General features: G+C 40.6%; 1 non-coding gene across 1 annotated transcript; it reads left to right on the top strand.

Moving 5' to 3' along the window:
• The first annotated feature begins 6660 nt into the window (after positions 1-6660).
• Positions 6661-6732, top strand: TRNAP-CGG. Its single transcript has one exon. It is a non-coding gene; the product is annotated as a tRNA-Pro (tRNA).
• Positions 6733-10157: the final 3425 nt, after the last annotated feature.

The following is a 10157-nucleotide window of genomic DNA, read 5'->3' as shown; positions in this document are numbered from 1 at the left end:
GAGGAGAAGGCCCTTCATAAGAAGCGGTCCCCTGAGGGAGGGAGGGATATTGTGGCTTGCTTGAAAGACAGGTGAGCAACAGCCTCCTTCCCCAGAAGTAAGAGTATGTCCATGCTGGCAGTGTGGCCCCTTGGAACATCACTTTTGGCAGCAAAGGGGCTCTTTGCTTTGAGTTTCTGCTTCATGCCAATGCACGTTCTGAAAGACCTTGGTAGCTTTTGTTAGCATATGGTCTCAATCCTCTTTATTAGCAAACATGGATTATTTGAGACTCTCCAGTAAGTGCAGATCTTTTAATACAGCTTTTAAAAGGATACCTCTCATATTTTTACAGTCGGTAATGAAATTCAGCATAGGCTGAATGGCTTCAAAGCTGTTAGCACCTTTCACTGAATAGCCTGCCAATTTTCATCATCTCTAAGTCCAATAGCTGTCCTTTGGTTTTTTTGGTGATTAGCTCCAGACAGTATAAAGTTTGCACGTGAAATCGCTGAAGCAGTTTGCTTCTATGGAAGGCTTCAGTGCATCAACTTTTCTTGTGTCATCATTTAAATACCTTGGCTGGAGCTTTTGATCATCCTTAAAGAAAAGAATGACCTGCTTTGCTTTGCCTGCAATGCTTATTATTTCTGCAGTTCTCTCAGTTCTTCAAGGGATGTTTACAAACCAAATCACTACTGCTTTGGCTACTATCAATCAATAGACCATGAAAGAAGGATCGTCACATTTATTTACAAACGTCTAAATAGCAGGGCAATTATGAAGATTGATTGGAATTTCACTTGCTGTTGTACTACTGTCTGTAATTTTAATAACATCCTCTGGCTTTTCATTTTTAATGAAAGATGCAAACATATACTCACACACTGTCAAAGGAAGGTCTGATTTGCCTCCATGATAGAGGGAAGAGGAGATCAGCAGAAAGAGAAGTTCTAAAAAATAAGTCTCGCCCCCTAAAACTAAGCATTTTATTCAGCTACAAACATGGGAGTCATTTCTAAAGATCTGTGCCACTGAAGAAGAAAGAAACCCATAAGCTACAGAACATGAGATTTACTGAGGGTTTGCTGAAAACTATATACTCTATTTTTGTTGCCTTGAAATACTGTTCTGTGTGCCTGAACACATGCTGTAGGTATACAGGAGATGTCTCATATGCCATACTTCTGAATGCCTAAGAGAACTGTGCTCATGTGCCTTGCCAATGGGTGGGTGGCTATGTGAGCACAAGTATTTGGGTGGCAGCGTATTGGCAAGCAATGGGCTTGGGCCTGAACATTCACGGAAGAAACCCCTTTCTTGCACAAGCAGTGCAGAAACCAAATCAAGTGTTTTCTGAAGATGGACAAATCACATTCAGGTTCAAATTTAATCAGGTCCATGGACATCTGCCACCATTATGTCCTGTGTTAGTATTTATATTGCAATTGCTCCAAGAAATCCCAATGAGAGACTAGGGTTCCATTAAGTGAGGTGCCGAACAAACAATAAAGCAGTGGTATTTGCCCCAGAGACTAGGAATCTACATAAAACATGCTTGAAACTATTTTGCTAAAACATGACGATGAGTGACACTTCAGCGCTCTTAAATTGGCATTCTCAGCACAGAGATGCTGAGGTGGTGGTTTTGGGCAAGATTTTTATAGTCTGACAAAGGATCTGCTGTTTCCGCCATGGGAAATGAATGATGGTGCTTGCAAATTGCTCCCATTATTCATGGATAAGCGGGCACTTTCCTATTCAGCAATTCTTGAATTAACTGGGAGGTTATTTACAGTCTTTAAAACAACAAGATTACAACCATCGAGTGAAAAATATGCTGTTCCAATACAAACGCTGAAGGATAAATTTCAGTATGGTGGTGCACGTGTACACCTGTCTATTCCTAGTCCCTCGATTGCACTCTCTCTTCATGGCTGAAGTGCAGGGTGTTTTGTAATGGACATTTAAATACCTTAAATACATTCAAATTCTTTAAATATCTTGTTAATTTGTAGCAACTCTGGCTATGAGCTCATCAAACCCGTGTCCACTCTCTGGAGTAGTTTCGATAGTGTCAAGTTCAGGGTCTTGTTCCTTGTTTTTAGGGTACTGCATGGCCTGGGCCCATTATAATTAAGATTATGTGAGGATACCGGATGAGGATTGATTATACTCTTTTGACATAACTTCCTGCATGGATAAGCGTTACTCTTTTGGCAGGAGATGACTTCCGCAGGACCACACTGAGACTGCTCCCCGAACTAAAGACATCGTGAACCTCTTTCTGCTTGCTCTTGGCGTGCCTTCTCTAAAATAAACACATCGTGTCATACACACAGAAAAACAAATGCTACCAAAACCAAACATTATATGGCAAACACATTTCTCTCCTGAGGGAGAGCAAGAAAAAAAGAACGAACGTGTGACAGATGTTAGTCATGTTGCTTAATATGTTACTTAGATGAACGCTCAGAAATGACCAAACCTGAACAGACCAGGGATGAAGAGGGGCCTGAATCAAGATGTAGAGATGAGGAGCTAAACATTACCCCTCCACAAAGTTTGGGAGTGTTCAGAAATGGTGTTTCTCCAACAGAGTGAGGGCACTTTTCCTATTTTCAGTCAAAAGAGCTCAATCTGGAACGATAATATGTTAACTGCAAGTAAAATTCAAAGTAAATAAAAACTTCCCTGTCATTAAAATGTAGAGAACTTCCACCACATTTTCTCAAGTGAGTCCCCTTTGTTCTCTCTTTACACCGAATCTGATGCGATGTTCAGTTGTTTTCGTACACTGTGAAGAGAGGCGGAAAATGATACAGCATAAGTAGAAGTGCCAAGAATTGAAGATGGATGTAAGATCATCAAAGGGTAGCAGAAGCATGGGACTGAGCCAGAAGAATTTGAAAGAACTGGAAGAGATTTGAACACTGGAAGACATTGGAGAGAGTGAAAGGGGCATCCTGGAGATATCTGCAACATCACGGGATGATAAGTGCATAGAGAGGGCATGCAGTCACTTCCCCAGTCATGCTCTTGGGAGGGCATGAGAATCACTGCAAAGTACAGAGGCACTGGGCCTGTTAAAAAAAAGTCATCAGCAGTCGCTCTATTCAAGGATGATCTCTACCACAGCTCATTGACGGGTCTTGAGATGACTTAAGAGTCCCATTCTTGAGCCACAGATCTGTCCGCAGTCAGGCCTTAATGAGCAATGCAGTTGTACGCAATAGAAGTTAGTCCTTATTCTTCCTGTTAGGAAACCCTGGTGGTTGTTGATTGTGTTAACTAATTACAGTAAATATGCTGTGCCCTAACATTACCCAGCAGATGTTGTAGAGCTACAGTGATGGTTCCATGATGCTCATGTGTTCTGAGATGGCATTACAGATTCGTTCCAGTGAATCTGGTTTTTGATGAACTTGTTCATGGACTAAGAGCTTAATCTAATGCCCCTCCAAGTCAAGGGAGACATTTCTATTGATTTTGTAGCATTAGATTGACCATAAACTTTTCACAAGAGTGTTTTCAACCTTTTCTATTAAAATATATCACTACAGGCTGAGAATATGCTCGGCTTTATGCAGGTACAGTATATTGGTAGTAAATAGCCTGCCTTTCCATGCAGGTAGGCAAGCAAAAGGTGTCTTAGAAGGGATCCTGCTTCTATTCTTTAAATAAAATAATTTAATAGAATATTGATCTCGCGTTGTTAACATATTATGGCGTATTGAGTGTGGATGACTTGGAGACAGTTTAGCAGAGTGTCCCTCTCCCTCCCTTTCACCATAGCCGGCTAACTTTTTCCATGCTTCTTGCTTACACAAAGCAAGTTTGATTAGCATGTGGGTTTAATTGGGAGTCGTTAGATTGATGGTAGGCATCATATTTTTTTGTTTTTTGTTTTAAATTTCATGTTAAGTTAAACCACAGTCATGTTCCCTTTACATTTGCAGTTTACTTATTGGAGATTTCTCCCCCGATCATTAGATTCTTCTGTTAATCACATGTCTGAGAACTTCTTTCAATCTTTTTGTCACTAGGGTTTTTTTAATCTGCAAAGCCTTGAGAGTTGTGGCTATTTTTTAACTGCATATTGGAAATGGACCCAATGAATTCAAGCTTACTAGCTTTCTCTCTAGTCTTGCCTTATATATTTTGATTTTAAAGCTTTTAGGAATAGTCAGTTATCAGCTCTGCACTGAGGATTTCGAGAACATGGCTGCTTTCAATGTTAAGGGTCTGTTTAGTTGAAGTCAGAAGACTCTCCCAGATTGCTACCTTTATGTCTTCTCTATGTTAGTGTTGCCAGATCATCCACAAGGGATGTATTTTGACCTATAATGGGTAAGATTATCAAGAAAACAGTAATTTGACTAATAACATAAAATTGAAGGATACAGAGGGGAAACTGCTATCTTAAATAAGTGGTAGTTATAAAGAAAGAATTGAATTTGCTTTTTCTTTTTCCTTCTTGTTAAAGTGTTTGGCTTGATATATAACAGGTTTGGACTTCTTTAATGTATAACATTACTTTAGAAATATCAGGTCTTGTGTTTTCTGGAGGACAGATGTAGTCATATTAAACAATTGAGAGAAGAGCTTTCAGTAATTTAAAAACTTAAAAAATTCTTCAGTGAAATATTAAAAATGCCTTACTCTGTCATTTGAAAGCTGAAAAATACGTACATGAGGTACTAGTATTCCAAGAAATCCTCTAGTGGCAAAGCTGGCAAAGACAGAAAGCTGATATTTCTGATATCCTGAAAAATGAAAAGGACCAAATTAAAAGAAATATCTATCTAGGTTACATTGGACGAGCAAAGGAGGACATCAGAGTTTTCCCTTCTGATTCTGGACCATTTTTATTGTAGACCACCTTCTTTATTTTTGATTGTATTTGGAATATTTCCGTGGAGTTTCCTCAAAATTATATACAACAGGAAATTCTGTTGCAGGTCATTTTACACATGCATCTCCTAAATCAGAAATCTAAACGGTGGTATCAGCATTCAAAGGATCTGTGATACTTCTAGGGAGGTTTTGAGACCCTATTTCAGTGAGATTTATTAAGGTCTTTACTGTGACAGCAGTATTTCGTATTTGAGGGGTGTCTGTCCTAGTTCACAAAAATGCAATGAAATCTAAGAGTGGGCAAACACTTACCAAGTAGAAATATTGGTGGTGGTTATAGGTTCAAGAATGCTGAAAGATTCAGAGTCAGGAAATATGCAACAATGACTTCTTTAAAAAGACCATGGCATGTTTAGAGAGGACGGAGAAAAACCTCTGGAGATAATCCTGTTTAGCCTGCCCTAATTAGCTGACTGGACAGCAGGGTAGAGATAGATACTAACTAAACCAGAGTTGCATAAGCTTGTGTGAGTTCAGGCTCTGAATTAGTTCTCTACTTTGCCTTCTTCCTGACTTCAGATTAATGTGACTAACTACCTCTCTCTGCTCATTTATTAGTTAAATCACGTCAAATCACCTGTAAGCATTAGAAGATAATGTTGGGGAGCTAGATCACTTACGCCAGGTACAGATATCACACGTTTACTGGTATAAGTGATCAGAAACCGGTCTCCACCTATAACAGAACAGAAGTTCGGCACACACAGACTGGTTTAAAAATGGCAGAATCCAGTCTAAGTTTCGTCCTTCCCCACTAAAGGGCAAAAGTGTATTCTGTTCACCACTGATCTAAACTACACCGTTTACAGAAAACAGCATAACTTAGATCAACTGCGCCTCGGGCTTTTTGAATGTCTGTACCTAGCCTAAGCCTTGGGAACACTAGAGAGCACTGTTGGGCATTTGGCAACCTCTTGGTAAATAAACGTGGTACCTGAGCCTGCATTTAATATATGTTAATATTATTTCACTATTTTCCTTATTATACTTTCTTATGAGGACTACAAAGTTCTTGCTTTTCTAGACTTCATTCCATCATGCAACATAAAAGAAGGGAATTTACTACGCTTACGAGGCTGATCTAAGAAAATAGCATCTTGATGGAAAATCTTTTTCCCAGCCCAGTCTTCTATTTTTGCTGAATGTTCTGATCACCTGCAGGAGAGAACATTTCCAGCATAGCAAGCTGACAGCCATGCCAGTTGACATTAATGGGCGATGAGCAGCTACCGTCCCACATGTACTGAACTGAGAATGCAGTGTGTGGCTGCATCCCAAAATATTATGGTGAAGATTTACTGGAGCATGCGGGGGATCTGTCTGGTTGTTAGAACTAGTTCATCGTTCCTAACCTAAACCTTTGACCATGTAGGGTTTCTCATACATGTGTCACTAATTTAAGCTAAGCATTCTTTCCATAAGATAGCTGCATCAATTTAAATCTACTCTACTGGCTTATGTACCCCCTTTAAAAGTCTATTTAGTTTGTTCTTTGGCATGCGTCACTGTAGTAGGCATATAGATCAACTTACTGTATATTATCTTCTAGTAGTACTTGTGTTTAGTGGGTATATAGTATTTATTCACTAAATATTATGGTTGTAAGTGCATCGTGTCTATTTTTTTTTCTTGAGTGAAATAAACAGGGTTTATTTTAAATTAATCAGGATGCCTTTTATCACTGGATATGGCCTTGATGGTATGAATTTCATTAACCTATTTCTTCACAAATTTTCCAGTTGGTTTCTAAGTAGTCAGACATGTGGCTCATTGGTCTAGGGGTATGATTCTCGCTTCGGGTGCGAGAGGTCCCGGGTTCAAATCCCGGATGAGCCCCTCAGAGACCAGTGGATATGGTGTCCCTTCATTTGCAACAACCTCTTGCAAGACTGTTTAAGGCTGGGCACAATGAAAAGCTTCTTTACTGTCTGAGCCCCCAAGGCCTGGAATAAACTACCTCTAGAGGTAGTGTAAGTACCTACTCTGAGCTGTTTTAAGAAACATTTGAAAGCCTATCTTGCTGGGATCCTTTGACCCTACCTGACTTTCTGCCCCTGGGGTAGGGGGCTGGACTTGATGATCTTCCAAGGTCCCTTCCCTAATGTCTGTGAAATCTGTGGGGCTACATCTCTATAAGGGAAAGAAAAGCTTGGCTTAGTGCTTTTGCTGAAATAAGGATAATGTTCCAAAATTATCCCTTTGAACAAAAAAAGGAAGTTGTTGACATTTTCTGAATATTCAAAACTATTTTGATTCCTTTTGTCCAAGTTCCCCAAGGTCTTACACCAAGCCTGAAAGAGATGTGAAGCACTTTAGGCTTCATATTCATTGCTTAAAAAAATACTGCCACTACTACTCCTCAATTCCCTATGTCTTTTTTTTTGGTGTTGATTGACCTACTACTATTACAAGGGGAAGTCTCTGCAGGAGTAGGGGTTGGGTTTGTATTCACTTTTTCTGGAGTAGAGGTGCCTGGAGGCCCCAAATAAGACTTGGCCCCATTATTAGACAGATGGGCATATAAGATGATCCCTGCCCAAAAGAGTGAAAAAGACAATTCTCAAGACCATAAGGAAAATGGATTTACAGAAGGGTGAAGTGGCTTATATGCATTGTTGGTGCATTTCCCTGGCCAAGCCTGGAACAGAACTCTGATCTCCTGACACCCGTTCTTGTTACTAAAGTCTACTGTCTTCAAAGGAATATCTCTTGTGGTCTCACTTTAATGTCACGTTTCCACCTGCCCCACCCAAATAGTTGAAAAGAACAGAGGTCCCCTGAAGGATCAGCATATGTAGACTTTGATTAATCAATGTCATAAACTGTCATCATTGACAACCATTGGTCTTGGGAGCCCAACTGCAGCACTCAAGAAATTCACTAGTGCCACTTTCCTCTTGGATAAGATGAGGGCTTTCAGCTGGGGCCCCTCAGATAATCCTAACAGCCATGCTGGAAAGCGGGGAGAAGTATGCAAGAAGATGGTCACCAACCCTACATATGTAAAATGAGAATGGTTATTCTAATGAGAATACTTTGATTTTTCTGCATGGAACTTGCTTCAGGTGAATGTTGTTGTTGGAGGACTACTTCTATCAAATGGTAAATCTTTGTTCTGACAGAGGAAGTCAAGGTCTTGTCTTATTTTGGCTGTAATCATATTCTTGGGCCATTTTTCATAGTGCCTGTGCATGAGAGAGAAATTTGTCCCTTGTGTAAGTTCCCAGGAACAACTGGAGTTACAAAATGAATGAATTTAGCTCAAGCCATCTAATCTTTCTAATAACTTTTCTCTATCTGGAACAGAAGGGTCTGTAAAGATATTGATCCAGCAGAGCAGGACATTATTAACTTGCCGTGATGGCCTTTGTGACTGACAAGATGGTGGTAATAAGCAAATACTTATCAGCAATCAGCAGGATGAAGGAAAGAGATATCAGGACCAACAAGTGAAGGGAACCATGCCACAACCAGGAAATAGGATTTCAATCTCTATTCCCATAAGATCCATTATGTGGATGTCATATATTACATTCATCATTTTATGCTATGAACTGACTAGCTTGAGCTCCGGTACTTAGTTTCTATTCTGGAATATCTGTATTGTGATAAAAGCAAATGGAGTAGCCATTATCTGCAAACGGTTTACCTTGAATAATGGTTCTTATGCTCATTTATAGGATCCCTTTTTTCTAGTTGACTCGACCTTTCCTAATTCCTTGTTCTGTTCCTGATTTATATCCTCTTATTTTATTCCAGAGATACAAAAGAGTTAGCTACCTCTTGAATACAAGAAATGATTGCTTCCAGTTTCATATTTCCTTGGGGCATTCTCCAATTATGGAAGTCACAAAAGAAGAGGGGAAAAAATAATAAAGAAACTATTTGAAACAGCATAAGAAAGTATTCGTGTGACCTGTGGAAAGATGACCAAATTCAAATCTCAAATGTATTGCAGAGCATAAAACTTACAGCCTTGACAGAAAACTGTTCCAGTAATGCTATGTGCTTGCCATGCATATAATAATAAATGTGCACCATGTTTACTCCATAAGGAACGGAGCTTCACCTGAATTACATATTAATAAATTGTGCTGTATGAGCACACACAAATTGCATCATTAGGAGAAGAAACAACACTGTATAGAGGCTACCATAATATGGCCCTATTGCGATCGGAGTTGTTAGGTGCTGCTCTCAGTAAAGACAAGATTTCCATTCACAAGAAGATGTAAGTGAAATGCAGACTTTGTTGATACTGGATGACAGGTGAAAACCTGATTCTAGGATAGCCTCAGGTAGGGTGCTAAATCATCTATCCCACTTCAGTAGATCTAGAGCTGGTGAGAATGGAGCTGACAACTTCTACTAGCTGTGGAGATACATGTTGGAATTTAACACCTATCTAAATTAGGCACAATAAGTCAGGGTCCCCATTCTATACTTGCTTATTCCTACCTGACCTTGTGTTATAAAGGTGGGGTTTTCTTCCTGTGTTTGGCAAAACCCCCTATATTAGCAAACAACAAACCAGCAGCTGGTGTGTTCTGTAAGCCACATAATTGTGCACTGTTAAATCGATGTGTGCCTCCTTCACTAACGTGGAATCTCAGGCTGTTGTTAGACATTATCTTTCCCACATATAAAATGTTCGTAAGACAGGAATGTCCACATATTGAGGCAAGAAAAGACAAGCTAAGTGCTGTCTGATCATCTCAAAGTCATGCCTCTTAGGGTAAGAATTATCTCCAGCTGGTGTCAGGCAGATCATGTTGCAGTAACATTAGTCTAAAATGTGCAGTCCTCCAGTATCCCAGGATGCACAGCTTCCAGCCCCCCTTTGGCATGTGAATCATCCATCATTCAGAACTCTACAGCCAGAGACCTAGAGAGATCCAGGCATCCACAGGTCAGTAGTGAGCTGCTGGAGAGCTGAACCACCATGGGACAAACTTCCTGCTCCTAGCCACACCCCTGCTTGCCAGTCTTCTAGTGGCAAGTTGGAGCTGTGCACATTAGAGAGGGTATTCACCCTTAACACGTGACTGCTCACAGCAGTGCTGCAGCAAGGAAGTTTGGTGCCTGGGGCAAAGCCCGCAGCAGCTGCCCCCCTCACCCTGCACACCCATCTGGGGGGCACATGCCCCCCCATGCTTGCCTGGGAGTGCATGCAGCAGCAGGAGTCTCCGTCCCCCTGTCCTGGTGCTCCCCCAAATGAGCAGCTCATGGGTCTGTCCCATGCCCCTCTGCCCCCCCCCCCC

Source organism: Gavialis gangeticus, unplaced genomic scaffold, assembly GCF_001723915.1.
Source record: "Gavialis gangeticus isolate Ggan-Ray unplaced genomic scaffold, GavGan_comp1, whole genome shotgun sequence".
In the NCBI taxonomy this organism is placed as follows: domain Eukaryota; kingdom Metazoa; phylum Chordata; order Crocodylia; family Gavialidae; genus Gavialis; species Gavialis gangeticus.
This window is presented reverse-complemented; position numbering and strand designations above follow the sequence as displayed.